The sequence below is a fragment of the Saccopteryx leptura genome, chromosome 7 (genome assembly GCF_036850995.1).
Source record: "Saccopteryx leptura isolate mSacLep1 chromosome 7, mSacLep1_pri_phased_curated, whole genome shotgun sequence".
Taxonomy (NCBI): Eukaryota; Metazoa; Chordata; class Mammalia; order Chiroptera; family Emballonuridae; genus Saccopteryx; species Saccopteryx leptura.
The window spans coordinates 111,479,547-111,491,883 of NC_089509.1; the positions used below are offsets into that span (position 1 = coordinate 111,479,547).

Genomic DNA, 12,337 nt, shown 5'->3' on the forward strand with positions numbered 1-12,337 from the left:
TTTTTGTTTATTTCCTGGCATGACTGTTATTTTTTAAAAAATTTCATCCTGAATATTGCAAACACTTGTAGATGATCCAGGAGGTATTTTCTTTCTCAAGGGACATCCTTTTTCTAATATACAAATCACATGTAGGCATCTAACCACGATTCAGTTGAAGCTTGATCTTTCTGGTTAGCCCGTGTTATTAGTGTAGCCAGTTGGAAGTCTCAGTTGAAATATTGAACCCTTCCTTATTGGCAACCCCAAATTCTAACACTTGTTTTCTTTGTGCCATAAGACTGGTAAATAAAACTGCTTATTTAGTCACTTAGCTTTCTGTGTCTTTTCTGCCTAGTTCTTCTATGATTATATATATATATATATATATATATATATATATATATATATATATATATATATATATATATATATTTCTTTCATTCCTTCTTAAGAGTTTTCCAGTATATCAAGGGCACACTGATTTTAGAATAGTTGCTCACTTCTCTGTGCTTTTCCATCCTGCTGTGATCTCAACCTCTCAACCTCCTATCCTGGCTATGTTAGAAGCTCTGAACTCCACTACTCACCCTCATGCGCTCCACAAGAGAGCTTCCCTAAGGTTTCTGTGTCCTGTGCTGTGAGTCAGCAAATGCCCACCTATTACAGGCTGTTTGTACAGAACATCTTCTTCTCCGAGTGAGCTTCCCTTTTATGTGGGATCACAGTCCCCCAAGTCCTTTATTGCTTTCTGACACATTCCAATAGTTTTCCAATTAATTTTATCTGACTTTCATAGTTGCTCTCAGCAAGGCACATTTAATATGAGAGCACATTTAATATGACATCAAATGTGCTGGCATAGTCCAAATTAAAAGTCTCAATGCTTAAATATATTCAACATTAACTTTTTGATCTCCACAACATGATTTTTCTCCATTTTACTGGTCAGGAAAAGTAAAAACGAGAGAAGAAATAACTTGCCCCAGGCCACACAGTTAGGAAATTGGAGAACGGTATTCAAACAGAGACAGTTTGACTGCAGATGTCATGTTTTCACTGTTATGCTCTACTTCAATTTAGATAAAAACCCAAATAAGAGTGACTTATATTAATTACCTTTTCTTAAAACCAGAGGTCTATAAAGTCTCTTCGAATCATCACATTTGTGTTTCAGGAGGTCAAGTAAGGAAAAAGAGGGGTGGGATGGTATATGAATAAGAAAACAGCGTCAGTACAAGAGATATTGAGAATTGTATTTTTTGACTGTGCTCAAGTATACAGCTATAAGTTAATAGGAATGAATAAGGTTTCAGTTTGGATTTTAAAGGCTGGCATGTGCTTTTCTTTTCACTTTTTCTCATGAGATGATTCTCATTATTCAGAAAAAAAGGATTAGTTGTATCACTGGGACTTCTGGTTTTGGTCCTGCCTTACTGATATGTTCACAGCAAGCACAGATTGTCCTGTGCACGGCAGCCACAGGTGAGTTGTTGGATTCTAAGGAAATCCCCGAAGGTTGCAAATTATTTTACTTGTGATACTCTGTATAGATTTGTTTTATGCTTGGAACAGTTTAGAAAGATGGTGTGGCAATAACATAGCAGCTATTGTTTCATTGAGTTTGAAAATACTTCAGCTTTTTTTGCAATTTAATTGTTGAGATACTGAATTGTACTGAAAGCAAAGATATTTAAGGGCATGATAACATATTGCGAAACAATGGACAGGTTAAGCAGACTAGAAAACTGTTGATTGTATCTCATTATCTACTGTTTCACATGTTTGTAAATGCAGAGACATGTAGTTGAAACTATCAGCAATTCAAATAGGAAGAACTGAGACCTTTTATACTTAGTTGTGGAAAATAAAGACCTTTGTAGGACCTTCGTGGTAACAAAATAAGTTACCTTTCTCAGAGACTGTTTGCCATCTGTAAAATGAAGATTAGGGTCTAGCTCTTCAGAGTTTTTATTTTAAATAAATGTTGTTCTACTTCTCTTTCCATTATTTATACACTACTTATTTCACTGCTTTGAAAAAAAATTTTTTTAATAGGTTATGTTCTTGGTCTCAGAAATCACCTCCAAAAATATTTACTATTCTCATAATGTAGGAAAAAGAGATAACAAAATAATGTACAGCTTGTGACCATTTGATAAGACATTAATAGGAGTGTAGACAGAAAAAAAAATGTTGAGCAAGCAACAAGCCCTATCTACGCCCTCAGCTCCCAGCTCTCTCTGCCCAGAAGGCAGTCAGCTAACGGTCCTCGGTTCCTGCTCTCCTGCTGAATAATAACGCGCAGTGTAATGTGATCACTGGGGCCCTGGAAGCACTCTTGCTGAAACAGCTCCCAGTTAGTGGTTACACTCATGCATCACATGAGATTTGAATATTTTAAAAGCTCTAATGTTTTAAAAAGCTCTCTTGCTTTTCCTTAGGCAAATTAACTGAATTCTTGATTCAGATAAATTATGTTGGTAACAGCAAAAATGCAAAGCAACATAAATTTTATTAGGAAGACCATAGATAGACAACATATTTATGTATAGGCATAGTAGATTAGTGTGTAAGAGTGAGCTACAGCTAGGTGCAAAATAAAGATAACTCTTAAGAAATAGGTGTATTGAAAAAAGAAAGGCTGAGAAAACCATTTAAAATATTTGAAAACAAGTACAAATGAATGTGTTTTTTAGTTACATGCATAAAGTGGTGTACTGGTAGTTTGCTCTACAAAAATAATAAAAAGTTATGATTAAGAAATGGGAAATGTCAGGATTTTTTATTGACAGCAGAGTGGGGGTTACAAGAGGAAAAGGGGTGCAGAAGGTAGGAGAAGGTTGAGGGAGGATGGATGGTGATGGAGGGAGACTCCACCAGGGTGATGAATACACAATGCAATATACAGATGGTGTATTGTAGAATTATACACTCGAAACCTGTATGATTTTAGCGACCAATGCTATCCTAATCAATTTAATAAAAAATAAAAAAGGATTTTTTATTATAACCTGGTTTTTGTTATAATCCGGTTTCAGATCATTATTATTATTCACAGTATTTATTTTTGCTCAGTGATTTTACAAACCCAATGTTGGCTCCCTGTGTGCTGTATCTAGAATATTCTCCAATATGGAGAAACATTCAGCCAAAAACCTAACAGAAGTTAACATTTTTATTACTATTGTTATGACGATGACTATCATTTGAACTGATATAATGATACACAGTAACTTATTTTAACATTACTATTAATTGAAATTAGGTGCCAGATAATGAGCTATTTTCTTTACATGTTATTTTATACGTTATTTTTTTCCAAAACGTTTGCCAGGTAGACATTATTTTTCGAGTCCATAGATGCGGAAACTGAAATTCAGAGAGGCTAAGAGTTTTGCCAAATTCATCATTACAGTCAGTGAGAACACCAGGTTTAGTTTTAACTTATATCTGCCTGACTCCACCATGGTCCACTGCCTCTGCCATTGCACTGTAGTGGTTGAAATCTTAAATCCTTAATAAAGATTCCATAAAGCAGGAGATCTATGAGTAGCATCTAAATTATTAGACAAGTACCAGTTATATTTGGCTAAATAATTTCTATGCTGATGTAATGACAGTAACTATCATTACGGTAATCATTGATGTGATGCAATCAAAGTAACTATCTGTCCTAATACTTTCACTTAGCTTGGTCTTTTCTCAAACCACAGTCACTATAAAAGTAATATATCATTGGCCCTGGCCGGTTGGCTCAGCGGTAGAGTGTCGGCCTGGCGTGCGGGGGACCCGGGTTCAATTCCTGGCCAGGGCACATAGGAGAAGCGCCCATTTGCTTCTCCACCCCCCCTCCTTCCTCTCTGTCTCTCTCTTCCCCTCCCGCAGCCAAGGCTCCATTGGAGCAAAGATGGCCCGGGTGCTGGGGATGGCTCCTTGGCCTCTGCCCCAGGCGCTAGAGTGGCTCTGGTCGTGGCAGAGCGACGCCCCGGAGGGGCAGAGCATCGCCCCCTGGTGGGCAGAGCATCGCCCCTGGTGGGCGTGCCGGGTGGATCCCGGTCGGGCGCATGCGGGAGTCTGTCTGACTGTCTCTCCCCGTTTCCAGCTTCAGGAAAAAAAAAAAAAAAGTAATATATCATTAATGTGAAAAGTTAAAAATCACACCAAGGGGGGGATCATTATTACATTTGTTTTTATTTATTTCAGTTTTTTTTGCTCCAAAGGAAATATTTCATTTGGCATGAAATATATACAGACATACATAGATATTTGAAATTAAGCCACTGATAGGCGGTCCTCAGAAAATGAGTGACAAGAGACAGGGATGTAGGTCTGGTTCTGAAAACACCGCAGCTAGCGGTTCTCTGTGGCAGACTCCCCTTCAAAGGGAGAACCACGCAGAGCTCCTCAATGCCAGCCTCCTGAAAACCTTTGCCAGCAAGCCCCTGAGAATGTAATGGCAGAGTCCCGCACTTCCACAGGCTGGTCAGGAGGAGGGTTTCCTGATGGGATCACCTGTGTCTTCCTGATGACTCTCTGTGTCTTTCAAGTCCAGGAGGTACATGGGAAGCTCTTACAAAAAGGTTTCCCCACACTCCCACACACCCTTTCTAGTCCCCGGGACTTCCTTCATGTTCTTCATTTCTTCTGAAGTCACCTACGGTTGACTTGGGGCAGGGAGACACTGTCTCACTCCTCAGTTTCTTCTCTTTGTTGCCTGAGGTCACACTGTATCTGAAGGAGGATGACAGGTGAATGTCACAAAACCAGGTTCCTAAACTGTTAGATTACCCTAGGAATAATAGCATATAGCAAGTAGCCCATATTCTAATGAGAGGTGTTAGGCCGTGGTGATGTCCACCTGAGACGTGCTATGTCACTATGCAGCTTTGGGAGCAGGTGTTCTCGGGATTGCAGGTACCTGCCATCTCTTGTTCTCCACCTGGGGCCTCAACTAAAAAAGAAACAACAGGCGAAGAATCACCAATGGTGCTGCTATTAATGTGACCATGAATAATTGTTTAAAGAATAAATATAGTAAGAATATTGTGAGGATATTAAAAACCCTAAATTTTTATCTTCCATAGTAGAAAGTTGAGTCTTTGTGTGAAACAATAATAATAATAACAATAATAACTTTAAGATTGGCTTACTTAGAAGTAGTGAGGTACATTCCAGAAGAAAGAGTTGAAATTTAAATGTAAAGTAATGACTTGGTCCCAGTAACCATCTGGGACCGTGAAGAGTAAGGCAGGGGATGATGTCTGCATTGAACATTTTATCCAATTGGGTCAGTTCTTAATCAGTGTTTATGTTTAAGTTGCTTGAAATAAAATCTAAAGACAAAGTAGAATAAAGGGGTTAGATGAGACCATCCGTACATGTTTTCAGCACTGCCATTCTCTGTTCCTATGGTAATATCATGTTAGGAGGGCTGCAAATGGAAGGATACACACAAACTCTGGTACCCTATGTAAGTGGGTGAGTACCCACTCAATCAAAATTTTACTGAGATGTCAAGACTAATAATGTCATACACATACCAAGAGCTTATGAAAAGGTTTTCTTCTTATAAAACAAGTTATTTTAGGGAGCTCAGGGTCAGCTTTCCAAGTTTAAACATGGCTTAAGAGAGTATATAGTCAAGAAACTGGCTTGAACTTTTTATGGTGGTTTAGGGGTGGGACAAGGGTGAGGGTTCCCATTCCCATGCATTCTTTTCCTTTTTTTTTTTTTTTTTTCTGAAGCTGGAAACGGGGAGAGACAGTCAGACAGACTCCCGCATGCGCCCGACCGGGATCCACCCGGCACGCCCACCAGGGGCGAAGCTCTGCCCACCAGGGGGCAATGCTCTGCCCCTCCGGGGCGTCGCTCTGCCACGACCAGAGCCACTCTAGCGCCTGGGGCAGAGGCCAAGGAGCCATCCCCAGCTCCTGGGCTATCTTTGCTCCAATGGAGCCTTGGCTGCAGGAGGGGAAGAGAGAGACAGAGAGCGGGGGAGGGGAGCGGGGGGGGGGGGAGGGGAAGCAAATGGGCGCTTCTCCTGTGTGCCCTGGCCGGGAATCGAACCCCGGTCCCCCGCACGCCAGGCCGACGCTCTACCGCTGAGCCAACTGGCCAGGGCCTCCCATGCATTCTTTGTACTTCCCATCAGCACTGAAGAAGCTGGAGAACCCAGACTTGCTTATATGTGGGGTGGAAGGGGAAGAGAGAGGAATTAGACTTAAACTCTTTCAGCAGTCAATAATCAAAAAATGAAGTAAGGATTTTCACTACATAATATTTATTTTTTATCTGTGTTAGGGAAGAGGAGTTTGGGGGGGGGAGGTTAGATTTGGAAGAAGCAAGGAATGGAAGAGATGGAACCTTCCAGGATCCTCTTATGAATGAGTAGCCTATATGGGAATGGCACTAAACATCTTCAAGATAATGCATGAGGCCGACACTGACAAATCTTTTCAAGAGGGACTCTGTGAAATTCTGCTCCCGCATTCTCAGAGAACAGGGGTGGGAATGAATTGAGGCATAGGCCCTCCTAACTCTGCTTGGGCTCTTCTCAGTTTCTCAACCCAAGAATCCTAAACTGAGAACATCCAGAGGTAACAACACCCTTGTCACACATATTAGCATTTTTAAGCTAGCCGATAGTAAATTTTGCTTCTCCAAATGGAATTTTTAGCAGGAATTTAAATGTGAGAAAGTTGAATGGAAGAATAATAATAATAAAAAAAAGGAGGTAGAAGCTGCAGCTGGTTCCCACTGGTTTTGAGAAATATCTAGATGACACTTTCAGAATGTTGATTTCCTGTTACTAGATGAGTTGGGCCAAAGCAGTGAAACATTTGGGCTCCAGCAGTGGGACAGGAAATTAGCAATAACTTCACAGTATGTACATTCTTTGTAATCTGAAAATCCCTAAATCCCACTGATGATTTACCATTAAATGCCTCCAGTCCACAAAGTATTTGTGGCAGACCCAAATCTTTGAAAATGTCAGTGATAACATTCCCTCTCAAATTCTAATATTTTGTTCTAAGCCCTCAACCAACTAAACCAGGGGTCGGGAATCTATGGCTTGAGAGCCAGATATGGTTCTTTTGATGGTTGCATCTGGCTCGCAGACAAATCTTTAATAAAAAAAAAAAACACTTTAAAAATATAAAGCATTCTCACGTATTACAATCCATTCGTTTCCTACCGCTCATGTTCATGGTTGCGGGTGGCTGGAGCCAATCAGCTGTCCTCCAGGTCAACACAAAATTTTTATTGGATAATGCCTAACATACACGGGTTGTTGTATGGCTCTCATGGAATTACATTTTAAAATATGTGGTGTTCATGGCTCTCTCAGCCAAAAAGTTTCCTGACCCCTGAACTAAACTGTCACAAATTATTCATGAATAACTAAACAGCTCCTACACTTTCTATTTGCCATCATCATTGTCAAAATCATCCTTTATAACTGCAATGGTGTTAATTCATCACACAAAATCCCCAGCTCACAAATCTCTGATTGGCTTCACTATGCCAAATAATAGAGTGAACTTCTTACACTAGAATCACAGGTAATACATGATAGAACACCAGTGTACCTTCCACCTTCCTTTTCCACAATTCTCCCTTTCCCATTTGAAAACTTCACAATTGCATTAGTCCTCCAGAGATACATAACAGATGATAGAGTTAGAGATAGAGATGGTATAGATATAGATACAAATATAGATATATGTATAGGTATGGATTATATATAGGTATAATTATGAACATAGATATAGATATATAATAGTTATAAATATGTTTATCTATCTATCTGTCTAGAAATTTAAAAAAAATCGGGTTCATGTAGTTGTAGAGGCTGGTAAGTCCAGATCTGCATGCTAAGATAGCAAGTTGGAGACCCAAGGAAGTGTTGATGTTATAGTTGGGCTCTGAGGGCAGTCTGGAGCAGAATTCCCTCTTCCTTGGAGGATCTCTGTCTTTCTTCTTTTAAAGCCTTTAATTGGGTGAGACCCACTTACATTATTAAGGGTCATCTGCTTTACTCAAAGCCTACAGATTTAAATGTTGATCTCATCTAAAATATCCCTTCTCAGCAACATGTAGGCAGGGTGCTGTGGTTTAGCCAAGTTGACACACAAAATTAAGCACCACACCAACTGACACATCTGTAATTTTCTAACATTCAAAGTGCTTTTACACATTTGAATTTTTGCTCTCACTAATTTCAAAGTTGGGATGCTTTCTTTCTAATCTTCTGAATCATGTAAGTCTGGGTATATCCATTGTAAAGGTTCAATCATGCTGACACCTCCTTCACAAAACCTTTTCTGGTCATTCCAGTCCAGAATCACCAAACCCTTCTGCTCATTCCTACAGCTTTTTACTTACACTTTGCCTTTAGTGAGCCTCAGATAACATCTTGGGATCCAATCATTGATAGACAAGTGTTTCTCCCAAGTAAGGTTTCTCCTTTTGGAGTAGGGACATTTTTTTTGTTGTTGTTTATCTTAGAAAGCAAGTACAATGAGTTGTAGAGAGTCAGAGGCAATAAATGTGAAAAAAAGACACAAGTCTAACAAGATTTCGATTATTGGTCTTGTCCCTTTTCCATGTGTGTAAAAATGATAAAATCATGGTCATGATTAACCATGGTACATGGTACATTTTCATCACTTAAAGTGTACCAACTTTTTTCATTTTGCTTTAAAATCTGGCATATATAAAAATCAACGCCACCCTAATTGAAGTTGCTTCTTAGGTATTTCCAAAAGCTCTCTGCCCTTCTAAATGACAGCATTTTCAAGAGGGGCCCAGAACTACCATCAAGGTCTAAGAAACAACAAACAACAACTACAAAAACCGAAACAACACCAACATTGTCACCACCATCACCACTACCACCTCCTGTCCAGTGTACTAAGTCATCTGTCTTTTATAGCAGGTTGCTATGGCAACCCATTGCCACAAAAATCTTCAAACACTGAGGAGAAAAGGTGCAAAAAGAATAAAAATAATGACAAATCAGAGAAAAAAACCCATAAAATATTCTATAATCAGAAAAAAAGATCAAAAAGATCCCTTGGCTTTGTCCTTGGGAAATCAAGAAAAATGGAGTTGTTTGATAGCCCCAAAATAAAAGAGACTTGCTGAAAATACCAGTGCTCAGTGTTTGAAACCAAGTCAATTTATACTCTTTTTAGATTAGTCTAAATCCAAGAAAAGATTCCTTTGTTAGAAAAAAAAAATTCATTCCAGGACCAAGCTTTTGAAATGAAAGGAAGGTGTAATGCATTTCAAGATTTTGGACTCTTGACTTTCTTGGCTTTCTGGTAACCACATCCACTACCTCCTCCTCTCTCTTGAAGCTTGCCTTCACTGCTGTTTATGTTCAAATCAACAAAAGGCAATACCCTGAAACCAAATAACAGAGAAACTTGAGGGAAATTTAAGGTATCAACATCTCAAAGAATGGGTATCATACATTCAGATGCATGATTTATATGCTTCCTGCACTGGCTTATGAAGGAAGTAGTTCTTTTCAATTTATTTTTCAAACTGAGACTAGATCTCAGGAATTTTGGACCAGGAAAACTCAAATTTTACTTCAAGGAATTTGGACTGCTTCAAAATGAGGGAAATCCAATTTTCCAGGGAGCAAAATGAGCAAGGCATGCCTTTTTAATTCAGCTTGCTGGCTGTTCTTCCCATACAATGACTATATTTCTTTGGGCCATCTAAGTGCTCACATTGAACAATCCAGTTGACTTCAGGAATATCCAGCCCTCTAGCTGCCATGTCTGTGCACAGCAACATCCCCGCATGGGCATTGCGGAGCTGAAAAAATGTGGTTGTATGCTTAATTTGCTTCTGCCTTCTATGGATGGCAAAGACAGGCAAAGCAATGTAGGTCAGCAACTCCTAGTGGTATTTCACGCACATACAAGAGGAAAATAAGACCATTAGTTTCTTCCTCCGGTTCTTCTTAAGGAATGTAAAGAGCATGAGGAATCTCTTCTCAGAAGAACAAGCAACATATCCCTGCTCAAGACCATCAGCTGCTGCATTAGCTTTAATGTCATCAACACCAACGTACAATGGCTCCTTTTCCAGAGGAAGCCTTTCCAGTGTTCAATTTTTCCAGGTCATGTGGCAGAAAAGAGCATGGTCTGTCTGTGTTTTGGCCATGAATAATTAGCTTTGATTCCTCTTCAAAACCAACATCCAAGATATAATCAGTCTCATCAATAACCAGACATGGTAGGTTTTTCTACATAAATTCTGGAGCATTCTGCTTTTGGTCCAAGAGATGAACTGATGTAACCACAAGGATGTTGATCACATTACTTTCTGTGTTTCAGCCAATGTTAACACCATCAATTATTTATTTTTTTGAAAACTTGGTTATAATATAATGGTATATCCTGACCAGGTGGTGGCACCGCAGATAGAGAGTGTCAGTCTGGGATGCAGAGGATCCAGGTTCAAACCTCTGAGATCTCCGGCTTGAGCATGGGCTCACCTGGCTTGAGCATGGGGTTGCTGGCTTGGGTGTGGGATCATAGACATGACCCCATGGTCACTGGCTTGAGCACAGAGGTCAATGGTTTGAAGCCCAATGTCACTCGCTTGAGCCCAAGGTTGCTGGCTTGAGCAAGGGGTCACTGGCTTGGCTAGAATGCCCGTCAAGGCGCATATGAGAAAACAATCAATGAACGACTAACGTGCCACAATGAAGAATTGATGCTTCTCATCTCTTTCCCTTCCTATCTGTCTGTTCTTGTGTTGGGCAGATAAAATATATTATGCTCACTTTGTTAAAGATGGCGCTGCCCACGTGGAAGCCCGTCACCCAGATGATGGTACTGGTTGCCCTTCTTGCTTGGGGTGGGCGTGATTATATTAATGTGTGTTGGGGGTGGGCTGTGGGCAGGCAGGATCCTTGTAGCCTGGGACTTGGTTTTGGGACTAAGCCTTTCCCACCCTTTTTTGTTTGTTTGTTTGTTTGTTTTGTTTTGTTTTTTACAGAGACAGAGAGAGGGATAGACAGGGACAGACAGATAGGAATGGAGAGATGAGAAGCATCAATCATTAGTTTTTCATGCGCATTGCAACACCTTAATTGTTCATTGATTGCTTTCTCATATGTGCCTTGACCGTGGGCCTTCAGCAGACTGAGTAACCCCTTGCTAGAGCCAGTGACCTTGGGCTCGAGCTGGTGAGCTTTTGTTCAAACCAGATGAGCCCTCGCTCAAGCTGGCGACCTTGGGGTCTCGAACCTGGGTCTTCTGCATCCCAGTCCAATGCTCTATCCACTGCGCCACCGCCCGGTCAGGCTCCCACCCTTTTTGATGTGGGGTGGTGCACTCTCATGAGGAATTCCATTATACCTCAAATAAGTGACTTTGTATTAGAGACTTCCTTGTTTGTATATGGGACTAAAGGTTTTGGTTTCTACACTATAAAGTGGGGCAGACCGGGAGCTTGCTCTCTCTCAGTTCCTGAGATTAGCATTAGAGGAGAGAGCAGAAAAAGAGAGCAGAGAAGGGCCACGTGGAGGAGGCCAGGAGAAGTAGCCAAGATGGCAGAGTGCTGAAAGAGAAGCCAGTTAGTGCAGAGTTTGTGGAGAGAGGAGATGGGGAACAGAGGTAAATAAGGCTAGTGAGCTAGAAACCTTTGATTCTAGGAAACTTGGATAAGTCAGTAGCTTTATAAGCACTGAATGAGTGGGTTTTGGAGCCCAGTGTGTGTTTTTACTTGCCTGCCGGGTGCAAGCTAGGATTAAAGGTAATGGCCCACCAGTTCTTGGCTCCATTGTTTCATTACTGTCTGTTTGAATCTAATGCGAACCTGCATGGGCTAGGCGGCTGTGATGGTGGCTGTGGCTACTGGCTTTACACCCTGTTTGTCCCTCATTCTCTCTCTCTCTGTCTCACTAAAAAAATAAAAATAAAATAAAATGTAATGGTATATACACACACAAGCATATAATTGAATTTATTGGGGTAACAATTAATAAAATTATGTAGGTGTTAGTTATACACTTCTACAATATATCATCATCTGTATACCACCATCCATTATAAATCCTTGTGTGTAAACATGGTATGTTATTAGCTCTTGAAGACACTGCAAGTCTGTATGGCCAGTGGCCCAGTAGGTGAAAGGATAAAAACTCCTCTTCCAGCCCTGGCCTGTTGGCTCAGTGGTAGAGCGTCGGCCTAGCGTGCGGAGGACCCGGGTTCGATTCCCGGCCAGGGCAAACAGGAGAAGTGCCCATTTGTTTCTCCACCCCTCCGCCGCGCTTTCCTCTCTGTCTCTCTCTTCCCCTCCCGCAGCCAAGGCTCCATTGGAGCAAAGA

The 12,337-nt window shown here is 40.7% G+C and overlaps 1 long non-coding RNA gene and 1 pseudogene across 1 annotated transcript in view; both read right to left on the reverse strand.

The window, feature by feature from the left end:
- Window positions 1-12,337, reverse strand: part of LOC136378559 (uncharacterized) — a 510,347-nt gene that overhangs the window by 449,714 nt on the left and 48,296 nt on the right. The window lies entirely within an intron of this gene.
- The window catches only part of LOC136378700 (ATP-dependent RNA helicase DDX18-like), a 41,906-nt pseudogene continuing 38,841 nt past the window's right edge, over window positions 9,273-12,337 (reverse strand).